This window comes from Oryzias melastigma, linkage group LG2, assembly GCF_002922805.2.
Source record: "Oryzias melastigma strain HK-1 linkage group LG2, ASM292280v2, whole genome shotgun sequence".
Classification (NCBI taxonomy): Eukaryota; Metazoa; Chordata; class Actinopteri; order Beloniformes; family Adrianichthyidae; genus Oryzias; species Oryzias melastigma.
Window position 1 is genome coordinate 16,034,991 of NC_050513.1, and position 13,190 is coordinate 16,048,180.

General features: G+C 38.4%; 1 protein-coding gene across 1 annotated transcript in view; it reads left to right on the forward strand.

Annotated features, from left to right (window-relative positions):
- The first annotated feature begins 6,333 nt into the window (after window positions 1-6,333).
- Window positions 6,334-13,190, forward strand: part of LOC112156737 (zinc finger protein GLI2) — an 83,848-nt gene continuing 76,991 nt past the window's right edge. The window contains exon 1 of the mRNA XM_024289058.2: window positions 6,334-6,909. The gene's annotated coding sequence lies outside the window, so the exon portion shown is untranslated. The remainder of the gene's footprint in view (window positions 6,910-13,190) is intronic.

A 13,190-nucleotide genomic window follows, 5' to 3' on the forward strand; every position in this document is an offset into this window, starting at 1 on the left:
GTATATAAAATAAAATTGTTGTCACGATCACTGCTGGCTTCATGAGGAAGTTGGGTGTTTGTGTTAGCCAGGGGGTGGAGCTGGCTTCCTGGAAGGGGCTGTTCCCCACTAGTCTACATAACAATATGAGAACCCTTTCCTTTTTTCGTGGATGGGAGGAGCTGGTGCTCAGAGAGCAAGGATGTCATACTCATTACCACAATGGGCCAAAATCCAAAACACACCTTTGGTAGTGGGACAAACAGTATAAAACATTTAATGAACACTCTTAAGCTAAATTTTTAAAACCCTAAATTGTTTAACATGATTATGAACTAGCTATTTAGCATTACCTGTGATAATGCTAGTGTGGATGCTGTAAGGTGAATTTGGCCGCTGAAGATGCTAGTGCTAATAACTGAAAACACTGAAGCTGATAGCAAGCTAAAATATTAGCTAAATGCCAAATTAGCCTGAAAAACTAAAACAGAAAAACCTAGGTTAGCCATAAAAGCTAGCATGTAGCTGAAAAAATAGCTAAACTTCAAAATTACCTAAAAAACAGAAAAAAGCATAAATTAGCCAAAACAGCTAGCATGTAAATATTAGTAAAAGGGTTGTACATTCTTGATAAACGTATGTACAACACTATCAATCAGTCTAACTCCAAAACAGCCTAAAAAACAAAAAAAGGCCTTAATTAGGAAAAACAGCTAGCATGTAGCTGAAATATTAGCTAAACTCCAAAATAGCCTAAAAATCGCTGTAAATGCCAAAATAGTCCAAAAAGCTAGCAGAAAGACAATTTTAAAACTGTAACTTTTTAGCATAAATATGAAAAATAAAAAGGAAGGAATATTATTCCCTAAATAACTTTCAATATTTTACTCTCCAAAAAATTATATTTCGTCAAAATTAGAAATAAACGGAAGAAAACATCAGGCCTTGACTTTGACATATGTGTTTTAGAGAAATACTTGGAGATGTATGAATGGAGCAAAAATAATAATAATAAATAAACGCATTCGGGTTGTTTTTCATGAAGAATGAAAATTAAAAAAACACTTAAAAGCAATAAAATAGTTGATTTTGCATGATATGGACCCTTTAAGTTAGAGTTGTGAGGGGCTGTAAGCTAGCAGGATAGAAGGTAGACAAATAAATGAAGGGAAACTATTAATTCCTACTTTACTACAATAATCGTCGCAATGTCTGAATTCCCTCCCTAATCCCTAACTACTTAAAATACAAAACAGTGCAGTACTATATAGTGCCCTGGATTTTAAAAGAAGTTCAGCCACCATGCTAACTATTTTACTTTCGTTTTGCTAAACGCCAGATCAAAAAGTTAAATCGAATCAATACAAATATTTTACGACGTTTATTTGTGACTCCACTGTGTTCTGATGATGAAAATATGGATGGTTTATTAAAAAAAATTAATTTAAACATGTTATTTCGCAAAAAAAAATGTTCGACCGTAATGCATTGTGGTCTATATTTGAAGTTTTTCGCAAAGACTTTTGGGAAATTTCTATTGCACTAAATTTTTTAATTTTAGCTTCGGACAGCACTACAAAAAGGGCGAACGCCCTACAGTATATAGTGAGTACGGAAGGAATTCAGACACGTCTTAGAAATTGACAGTATTTTTGAATATTTCTAAAAATGACATCAACCTAAAAAAAAATAAAAAAGAACCGAAACACTTTTACAATAGAATAAAAGACAATAAAAGTGGAACTTTCAACAAATTTGCAAAAAAAAAAGGTTGAGTTAAAAAATGTTTTTTTATTCAATTTTGACCATAATGGCTTGCCGTACCTCCAGTTATAAAGAAATTTGATTGATAAAAATAATCATTTGTTTACTATTATAGGTTATATTCTTTATGGGATTCTTATATTTTTGTGCTGGATGACAAACTAAACATCTAATATCTAAATAAATACCCACAAACCTCCTTTCTTTCCTTCTTTTTTTGGAAGTTACTTCCTTTAGTTTCTGTCCTTCTCCTCAAACCAGTGCTTTAAGTGGGCCGGTGCGCTCCGGTGCTGAGCACCGGGACTTCTTTAAATCTCATGTCGGAGCACCGGCACTTCTCACTTAGCTAGGACCGTCCGGTGCTCTGATTGAAACTATTTAGATTTGTATATGCAGAGGAATCACGAAGCACGCGAAAGACATCTTTCACATGAGAGATGATATAGTGCAGAAATTATTTTATACCGCGCAGCGCGCTGATCCAACAGTACAACACAAGATCCTGATTATCCTTCCTCTCTCTCTCACTTATGGTGCAAACAGAAGTAAACACATCCGGATAAAATAATAAAGAGAAAAACTGAGTAAAACAACCACAGACAACGACTCACGTAGACAAATACCCATATTTAAAATCGAATTTACCTAGAAAAACCAAAGTAAAGGTATCCCACAATTCATTGCGTTTGACAGATAGCAAGCCCGATTTGTACGTCAATGTCAGTGGGCATCTCTGCACCATGTTATCACTGGACAGAGGGAGTAACATCCTCGTATAAATGCCTTAGCTCCGGCGCTAAATGAGGCCAAATCTACCTTCAGTGACAGACCGAGTTTGTCTGAGTCGCGTTTTTAGGGCAGCTACAGTCGACAATCATGAGTAAGCTTACTGGCAGTTCACATCCCTCCTTCCACTGAAAGCAGCTCGGGAGAAGATGTCAATCAAATGCTCAAGGTGGGGGGGCCAGCGGGCACCACACGCTGTAGTTTGACGCGTCTGATTGGTCAGTTTTTAACTTGACTAACTTACGGTAAGGACAAAAAGTATCCTGGAAAAAATAATAATTTGCAATAAGAACGTGTACTTGTTCAAAAAGGGTTATTCTGACAAATAAAATCAGTAATAACATTTTATTTCTCTTTAGAAGTTTGCAGGATTTGGGCTTCTTGGAGCCTGCAGGAACTTCCTGTTCAGCACACACGGGGTGGAGGGGGGGGTGTCGAGCGGTCTCCAGATTTCTTCTCTACGCCGTCAACACAAACTTGTCTGAACAATGTAATAAGCAAAAGAAATGACTTTAGCGTGAATGAAAACCCAATGATGATCTCGTGGCTACGGGGTGTTAAAAGAACGCGGGTGGAAACGGAGGCGGACTCTCAGGCTGACGCCTCACACAGCCAGGTAATGACCATAGACTGTATAAAAGAACTGGACAGAGCAAGCCCCCCTCCTTCCGTGTTCATATGGGAAGTACCACTGGGTTGCAAAAAGGCCAAAGTCCCATTGACTTACATTGAGAAACAGACAGTTATTTCTCAGTCATTTTATATGTCAGAATAATCATTCTTCCTCTGCTGCTTTCTGCTTAACTTCTTTTTTCTAATCCTAATTTTTTTTAAAGATTTTTTTCCATTATCACAAGTTATTAGAGTTATAAATTGACCAATCAGATGGCTCAATAAGCGTTTGTGGGTCTGACGTCGAACGTCTGGGGGGTTTGATTGACAGATGACGGGTAGCCAATGGGAGCAGACTTCATCAATGGGTCCGTGAAGACCTTTTAACACCTACTTTACAATTCAACAATGTACCAATCATTGTCCTACTGTTGTTTTCCTCAATGGAATGTACCGATGCAGCAGTTTAAAACAACAAGAGGAGCATGCTGTCGACATTTTTAGATGAGGATTTACTCTGTAGAAATAGATTTCACTCTGAGGTTATGTGATTTGGACTTTTTTGTTTAACGTTCGTTTTTCTTTATTTAACTGTTTTGATTGTAGCTTATAAATAATAAGTTGAGTATCATACAGAATGGTACAGCTCCTCCATTAAATCACCAACCAAAGTTTCATCTTCAACTTTAAAATAATTAAATTTTTTATGAAAAAAATAATTAAAATAATTTTATGAACACACGTTAGTGTTTGATTACATTTATTTTTAGACTAGACTTGAGCTCCCTCTTTCTTATTTCATATTAAGACACGTTGAAAAAAAGACTTCTTCTTATCGATTAATATTTACATTCAAGATTCTATTTTATGTTTCGACTTCCGATAAAGAGAGCACCGCCACTTCTTGTTGTCCACTTAAAGCACTGCCTCAAACTCCATCTTTTCATAAAACTAAAACAGGACAATGAATCATTTCTGTCACTCTCAGCCTCATGAAGCCACGAACTGCAGATATTTGAGACATTATTATAAAATTTAATATATTCCCCGTGGACTCGGACAGCTCTTCAGTGCCTGGCTCAGGGGCACTTTAACAGCGCTCTGCAGGGCCACAGCTATGAACTTGAATTTACACCCTCTCCCCCAGAAGAAAATGGCAGGGCTGTGGAAGCCATCAGTATCAGATGGCAGGACGGGAGAACGTTTCTCACGCTATTCCTTTAAAATGCACGCAATATTGTTGTTGCCGGGAGGCAAGATTATCTCCATATGGCAGCCGGTGCTGCAGGCAGAACTCTTTAACAGTTATGATTTAAGTTACGTCCTTTATTTTCATTTGATTTGACTCATTTTGGAGGCGGACGGCCACACAGATGCAGACTGAGATCGGGCTGCAGATGGTCTGAGCGTCTGCTGGGAGTTAGGGGGGGGGACTCTTTTATTGGTCCACCTGTTTTCAGCATCAAACTTATTGCAAGGAAATACCAGGATAAAGCCCAAATGATGTGGCGCTATCAGGTCAAATCAAGTTCTTAAAAATATTAAAAGTTATTTTTGAACTGTTTTTTTCCTCACATTTTTTTTTTATTTGGTGTTTTTGTCAAATTGGCCCTGCTCACCAGCAGGTGGCAGCAGTGGGCTATTTTCCAATTAAGTGTGCTTGGTCAAAATTGAAGTTTGTACCCATTAAAATAGGCCAATTTATATAAGAGTTGAAAATAATTTAAGTTTTTACTATTTCATAGAATTTCATAGAATTAAATCTTTAAGAAACTGTGAAGAAAATATTTGAATTGACACAGAAACTTCAGTTAAAAGGTAAAAATGAAAAGAAGTCCACAAGTTGTGTTGATTTCTCTAATTAGGATCACCTAAAAACTCTCTTTTAGATCCTTTCAAGAAAATTTGGGAGACAATTTATCCGTTTTTTTGGATTAATATTATTTTTTTTAATAAAAAGAGTATCATGTAATCTTTTCTCTTTGGTTTATGTTTCTTCCTTTTAATTTTCTGATTTCATAAAGTTAAAGTTGGTCAATATTTTCAATTATTTAACATTTTTATAAATAATTAGAGGTACTTATTCCATTTAAATTTAGTTGAATATTAAAAAAAGTCAAATTTAAATAATAGGCGGCTTAATAATGACCAATGAAGGTCAAATGTACAAACATTTACATTGTTCAATGTAATAACATCATGTCTCCACTAGATGCCGCCATTTTTCTTTCTGATCGTATTAGATTGCTCTGAATCTTCCACACAAAAGATCAAACATTTTTCTGAAGTTCTGTATATCTCCATATGTTTTGTATATATTGAGGATATAACATGTTTTTTTGGAGAAGTTTTAATAGACTTTTCCTTATTTAGAAGTTAATCTTCACCCTTTTAGATACACTTTCCAGAAGTTCGGTTTTTAAATTGTTTTCCTTCCAAGAACCTGGCTTTCAGAACAGCTCAGTCGGTTGATTGGTGGACTGTCACGCGGGAATCTAGGAATCGATTCCCCGTATATGTGCATTTAATTACCAGTAGATTATTATTTAAGAATGAAAACAGATATCTGACTATTATAAAATGTGGAATCAAGGAGGAATTCAGATCAAACACTAAACAAGATTTTTATAGGAAGTTGTTTTATTTTCACAGTCTTAATATTTGTTTTCTCCTTCATATTGCCACATTTTTATAATATAATTGCTATAAAGTGTGTTAAATTTGTACTTTTTGCAGGAGGAATTTTGTTCATCATCCTGCATTTTTTAAAACTATAATAAAATTACTAAAATTATTTTCCCAAATACACGTAAGATAAAATAGTGATTAGTCTGTTCAGACTTATTTAATTTTAATTTTATGTATATGTTTTTCCAGTTTAAATTAAACGGTTCAGAATTCAGAAGATGCAGAGCGCAGACGCAGACGCTAGGGGGCAGGCTTCTCTGAGAGGGATCCGCGGAGGAACTTCAAACTGGAGTGATTCTAGTTTGAATCTGGATTCAAGTTTACCAGAGTTGTTGGAATAAACTCCAGATTATTTCATTGTTTTTATTTAATCTCAAATGTATAGAGTTAGTCGTTTAAAAAATAAATAAGAACATTAAAAATGCATTTAAGATAAGATTTTTTAATCACTTTTTAAAGAGAAATATGTTTTTAAGATGTAAATTGGGATTTAAATATGACATTAGGTATTAATGATGTGGTCCAAACACATTTTTAACTTAAAATTATCAAATTTATTATTATAAAAATACACAAAATGTATTAAAAAAATATATTTTAATTAATAAAAGTGTTTTAAAGAGCTAATCAATAGAAATAGTTCCTGAAAATATCCAGCATGATCAGTAATCGATGATCGGTTCGTCCCGTTGAGAGGCGGGTGCGCGGGAGGAAGGGGGGAGTCACCAGAGGAAGAGGAGGAGGAAGAAGAAGAAGAAGTGGGGTGTGCGGAGGGGCGGTGAGGAAGAAAATAACGGCGCATCCTCGCGGCTCGGCAGCATCCCGACCGCGCCGCCGCACTTTCGGGAAAAAGTCCTGCCAAGTTTTCTCCTGAGAGGCCGCCGCGCGCGCGTGCCGCGGCCGATGGAGCCGCGCGCCTCCGAACTTCGAGCTCCTCCGCGGTACTTTCCCAGGGAGGAGAAGAAGAAGAAGAAGTAGAGAGCGCCGCGCGCCTCGACACGGAGAGGAACCCGCGCGCGCCCCGGACGAAACTTCCCGAACCTCGAGCGAGCACCGGACCAGACGAAGTACGACCGAGAGGTGAGGCGGAACCCTTTAAAACATATATAAACGAACTTTTTTCTTAATTTTTTTGTAATTTAGCTTAAAAATTTCACTTTATTTGCCCCCAAAAGAGATTTAAATGAAGAACAAAATTATATTTTTTTTAGATTAATATTCCTTTTTTGTGGTTTTATGCTAATTCTATCACGTTTTTTTATTTTGTCAAACAAATTATCTTTAGTTTAAATCTGTAAATAAAAAAAATTTAAAAAATCTTATTTGAATTGATGAAAATTAACATTTTACTTTCAAATTGCTGCCAAAAGAGGTCATCATTAATTTTTAAAGAGCTACATTATTTACATTTTTTCTGGGTTTAGCAGCATCTTTGTTGTAAAAAAAATATATAAAAAATAAAATAAAATACAATTCAGGGGGAGCAGAATTTATATTGCATTAAAAACACTTTATTATTTAGAGTTTGGTTGAAAAGAAAAGGTTCAAAGGGTCTCATTTTTGAGTTAAATATGAAACTCATTTCTGCGGTTGGTGAAGGTGGAACATCTCTGCTGCCTGGAGCTGCCGCGGCTTTTCTCTCCCACTGAAAGGCCGCCTGCGTTCATTTGCATCAGAAAAAAGTTTTAGTGCATTTGCTTTTGTGCGGGATGAAGAGTTCCAGCAGTCAGGGAGCAAAGGGGGGGCTGAAAAGATGTGAGGAAATAATGGGGCCCTTCACATTATTCAGGATGACATGAAGGCGGGAGGGGGGGGGATCTTCCCAAACCTGTGAAGGGATGTCACTTTCATCCAGCGCTGCCGTTTTCACACATGCCCGCCCTTGCGCCCGTCATTACCGGCCCTCCGAAAATCTGCCCGGAGTTTAATGAGAGAAAGGAAAGAATAACACGCGGGGGCTGCACGGGGAGAAAGGCATGCAGGCGGCCGCGGGGGCGCGATAAATGGGAATTGGAAGTGAGTAAAACACCCCGCTGTGATGACTCAAAAGTCTCTTATCCCACAAAACAACAAGTCCGCACCAATTACAGCATGTGGCCCCGGGGCCCTGCCGCAGGTCCTCGCGCAGAATTGGTGAATTTAGAGAAGCGGAGCCACAAATCCACAGATGTCCAACCTGCAACCACCAAGGAATCCACTCAGTTCACCTTAAAAACAAACAAAAAAAGTATCACAATCTCAGTATTTTTACTTTCCAGTTTGGGGGCTCGTCCGGGATCGTTTGACTTATTTTTAATCTGATTAATATTTTGTTTCACAAATGAAACACCTATAAGGACTTGTGTGTAAACAAGGTCCCGCCTCAAAGAAAAAGCGCAGACAAATGTTTGTGTTGCCTTCACGCCGTCAGCGCTGGACCCCTCGCGCCTCACTTCCTGTGGAGTGTTTAGATGACGGCCGCTCTGGTTTCATGAGTAAGTGGATTACAACTGTTTAGTTTTCTGGCCGACCCCGACTAATCGCTGGCAAACAGTCTGGGGAGTGAAAACAGGGTGATTATTTTGACAGCAACGCCGTGGAAATAAGGAAAGCCGGAGGAGCTCGTAAATTCAGCAACTATGTCAAATACACGCCCTCGTGCGCGCACGCACACTCTGCTGTATAAACATTTATTTTTAGAGCCGCTCTGAAGATCTTCATCCAGCAGATCTTCCCTAAGATCAGACAGAGGAAAGCAGCCATCAGACAGCAGCAATTACACATGATGAAAACACGTCTTTGTTCATGAAACGCAATCACACACACACACACACACACTAAGGACCCGTAGACATGTGAAATCAAAGGTCCAGGGGCCGCTGGGGGGCCTGTAGTTCCTCCTCTGCGAGCTCGTCAGATTGGCTTTGATGCATTTGTTAATTAACTCCTGCAGGAGCGCGTTGGCGCCACCGTCGGGCCGCGCGACACTGCAGTTCTTTGACCAAAAAAAGGGACGACCCCGGCGCCGTGAAAGGGGACAGCGTCCGCAAGTCAGAGATGAGGACAGGGAAGCTACACGTGGTTTTCTTTAGCCGTCGCGTCTTTCCAAGGCCTCATCAGATCTGAGCCCCCCTCCCGCCCCCGGGGCCCCTGGTGGCGTTCCATTAGTGCGGGGGCCTGTTCAGGTGACACTCTTACTCCAGTCGTCTCCTAGAAAACGCTCCGTCCTCCTCGCCGTTTTCCAGTCACTTACAAACTCATTAAGAGCGGACGCGTGACCCCCCACCCACCCACCCACGTGTAAGCGAACGCCTCAAAGCTCTTAGCGAGGTTGGAGTGAATTGTCAGAAGTTACCATAAATAAATATTTCCTGTTTCTGATTCTGTCTCATGTTGAAAAAAAAAAAAAATCACAGATTTTTAGACAGAATTTCAACGCAAGCGTGAGGTCGTAGAATTTACAAGACTTGTTTCTCTGGGAAACTTCAAGCTCAAGTGTCTGCAAGGCCAACACAAGGACTGTGGTGTTTAAACTCGAACATCGTTGTAACTTTAACCAGATAGTTTTCGTGTAATCCTCTAAAAAAGTTCCAGAAAAAAGAGATCTGTGAGTTTTCTCTTAAACCAATTACAGTACATCGACTGACATCGTTAAAGTTCGCAAAAAATATTCTTAAACTTACCAGTTCTATTGGAACAACAGGAATAGTTTTTCTGAGTCAGGAAATATAAGAACCTTAAAGTTTCTAAGTAAGTAAGTTGCGAAGCATGCTAACCAATTCCTACTTAAACTAAAACGCAGTTAGCCTTTACTTCATTATACGCAGGATGAATGTTGTCTGATTCATTTTTATCTGTGACCCTCAATACCAGACATGATGCAGGTGATATACAAAAAAAAAAAACAGCAGTTTTTTGAATTTTTGGATCTCCTCAGCTATTAAAAATTCTGACATGGAGAAAAGCAACTTTGTGCCAATATTTTACACTTTACAGTTGTGAAGTGCTAATGCAGTTAACGCAAACCAGCTGATACTGACGTAGTGTAAGTCAACTTTGGTACACTTTATAGTAATGAAGTGCTTATGTGCTTAACGTATACCAGCTTATTGTGACGCGAAGTAACGCAGTCTTGCGTTCATACTCTACACTTTATAGTAATAAAGTACTTACGTGCTTGACATAAACCAGCTTATTCTGAGGTGTAGAAAAGCAGTTAAGCGTCGATATGCTACGGCTTACAGTAGTAAAGTAGTTACGCAGTTAGCGTAAACCAGCTAATTTCGACACAAAGAAAAGCAGCTTTGCATCGGTTTGCTATAGTTAACAGTAGTAAAGTGATTACGCCTTTAATGTAAACCTGCTGATTCTGATGTGGAGAAAAGCTGCTTTTCGAATATATGCTGCACCGTACACAAATAAAATACTTACGCATTTAACGTAAACTAGCTGATTTTGATGCGTCGAAAATCAGCTTTTCTTAGATATGCTACACATTACTGGAATAAAGTACGCAATTAACAAAAACTAGTTGATTCTGACGCAGAAAAAAGCAGCTTTGCTTTAATATACTACACTTTATAACAATAAAGTACTTAAGCATTTAACGTAAACCAGTTGATTCTGACGCGAAGAAAAGCAGTTTTACCACGATGTACTACACTTTACAACAATAAAATACTTGATTTTGATGCGTCGAAAATCAGTTTTTCTTAGATATGCTACACATTACTGGAATAAAGTACTTACGCAATTAAAAACTAGTTGATTCTGACGCAGATAAAAGCAGTTTTGCGTTAGTATACTACACTTTATAACAATAAAGTACTTGCGCATTTAACGTAAACCAGTTGATTCTGGCGCTTAGAAAAGCAGTTTTGCCACGATATACTACAATTTACAACAATAAAATACTTACGCAATTAACATATACCAGCTGATCCCGACATAGTAAAAAGTAGTTTTGGGTTGATATACTTTTACAACGATAAAATACTTCAGTTAACGTGAACCAGTCGATTATAACGTAGTAGAAACCAGCTTAGCGCAGATATGCTACACTTTAAAGTAATAAATGACTTATGCTATTAACGTAACCAGCTTATTTTGACATTGTAAAAACTAGTTTTGCGTCAATATTCTACACTTTACAGTAATAAAGTACTTAAGCATTTAACATAAACTAGCTGATTCTGATGTGGAGAAAAGCAGCTTTTCGCCAATAATTACATTAATTGCGTAAAGTTCAACAATGTCAACACTGGAACCTAAATTCTGAGATTAGAAATCCTACATGCTTTTACATACATAAAATATATTTGTGCGTGTGTTTGAGTATCATCAAAGTTAAGATGTTTGCGATTCACTAATAATCTATAAACATTTAAACAAACAGCCAAGTTTAGCTAACATTTAGCTAAGATATTCAAATCGTGTGGTTTGTGTAAGTTTTAGATTTTTTGTGCGGATTATCCTTTTAATCATTTCCATATTTATTTATTGAACATGTCTGTTAGAAACTGAGGTCAGTATGTAGAGAGGTCATGTTTTTAACTCCCAAAACTATTAAAATTAAACAAAAAAAGGAACATTTTACTATCAAAATGTAAAAATCCTTTTGATGACTTGAGACAAATAAGCTAAACGTTAAATGCTCATGTGTATTTAGACCAAAACGGCTCCTCTACAAGTTAATTAGTTGAATCGGTGACTTAATGTTTGGAGGTGACAAAGCCTCACCGCGGTGACCTTTGGGGTCCATGCAGGCGGCGCAGCACAGGAAGTGATCGTCCACTCTGGCTGTAAAACAGCGAGTGGTCATGCTGCAGCTGAACCATTTGGTTGAGGGTCAGGGATCAAAGCGGCCACAGAACCTCAGCGCCGAGCTGGAGTGGACTTCACACCGCCGTCGACAAGCTGGAGGCTGCAGAGAGAGGTCTAGAAACTCAAAGCGCGCGGGCTGCTAATAAGGGCTGACAAAGAGGCGCAGGGGTCAGGTTTTAGGCATTAACCGACGCTAAAGGGCTTCAGAGTCCCGCCTGTCAAGGCCTGACACAGCGGGGATCAAACCGGAGACACAGCAGCTTTAACACCGGAGGAAGTAGAAAAAAGTGGAGGAACTCCCTTAAAGAGCACCAATCAATCTTTCATGTCAGAAAGCGTTGGCCATGTTTTATCATTAAAACTGACTGACTTGAAGCATTTTCACCCCGAAATTCTTTCAACTTTTACTAAATTCATGATGCCGCTCCACTAAAACAATGAAATCAAGACATAGTTGAACGTCGGGCCTCGTTGTTGAGTGCTTTAGACATTAGCGGACACGTTGATTTGGCCAATTGTACCCAACATCCTCTGGGTTGATATGGCCTTAACAGAACATCAGGTGTGTTGGTGGATATGAAACTGAGTCACAGATTTGTGTTGGAGTTTAGAACTTGTGTTACCCGAGTAAACCCCCCTCTGCTCTACCTACCCCCATCGAGCAATAAACGGCAAGAAGAAGAGATCATGTTACCGCATACGACTTAGAAAACAAGCACTCTGCCTCCAAGAAAAAAAACAAACGTTTGGTCTATCTTGTGTGTTCGTTGTTGCTTGTGCGAGCTTCTCAAAACATGATGACCATGGCATCGTCAACTTCTAGAGTCGTTGGTTACTGGTGCGACATGTTTTTAGGTCCCTCATTTATCACTGGAGGTATATTCTAAAGATAACCTGTGATAAATACGTGAGGTAGCCAACTTTTTCTTTTTTTTAACAACATTTATAGATGTTTTAAGGGTGTAAGCCCCCACACTACACACTTTCTAGACTTTTCTCAGACATACATTCATTAGTATTTTCATACATTTATCTTTTCTTTAAGCTCTCAAAGTTCAAATCATTGTAGAAGAGTAGAATAGAACGAATCCGTTTATCTGAAGACTTGTTAAGTATTGATGATTTATCTAGATTTGATCAATCAGGACATGTACACAAAAAAAGATCCAAAATTGTAGTAAAAAAAATCTACGCATAAGAAAGGTGAACTGCGATATACAGAGATACTCCCTCGGTATGCTGACCTTGGGCGTGGGGTCATCTAGACCCTACAAGACAGTGCACTGAACTTTTTTTTTCAATTATTCTTGTTTTCACTGGTGTCCGTGGCAGACATAAAATCCTGTCCACCTTCCTCCAAATTTGTCATGGGAGGGATAATATGTCTATGTAAGGCTTGGGTCATCTGGACCCCATAAGATAGAACAAGGGCTATATTAAAGACAGCTTCAGCTCAGTTTGTCTAAATGTGTACGATCATGATTTAAGTGATAACAGAAAGTCCAATAAGTACGTTGGGCCCTCATTGAGCTACAGAAGTAGGGACTATTTACCATCGT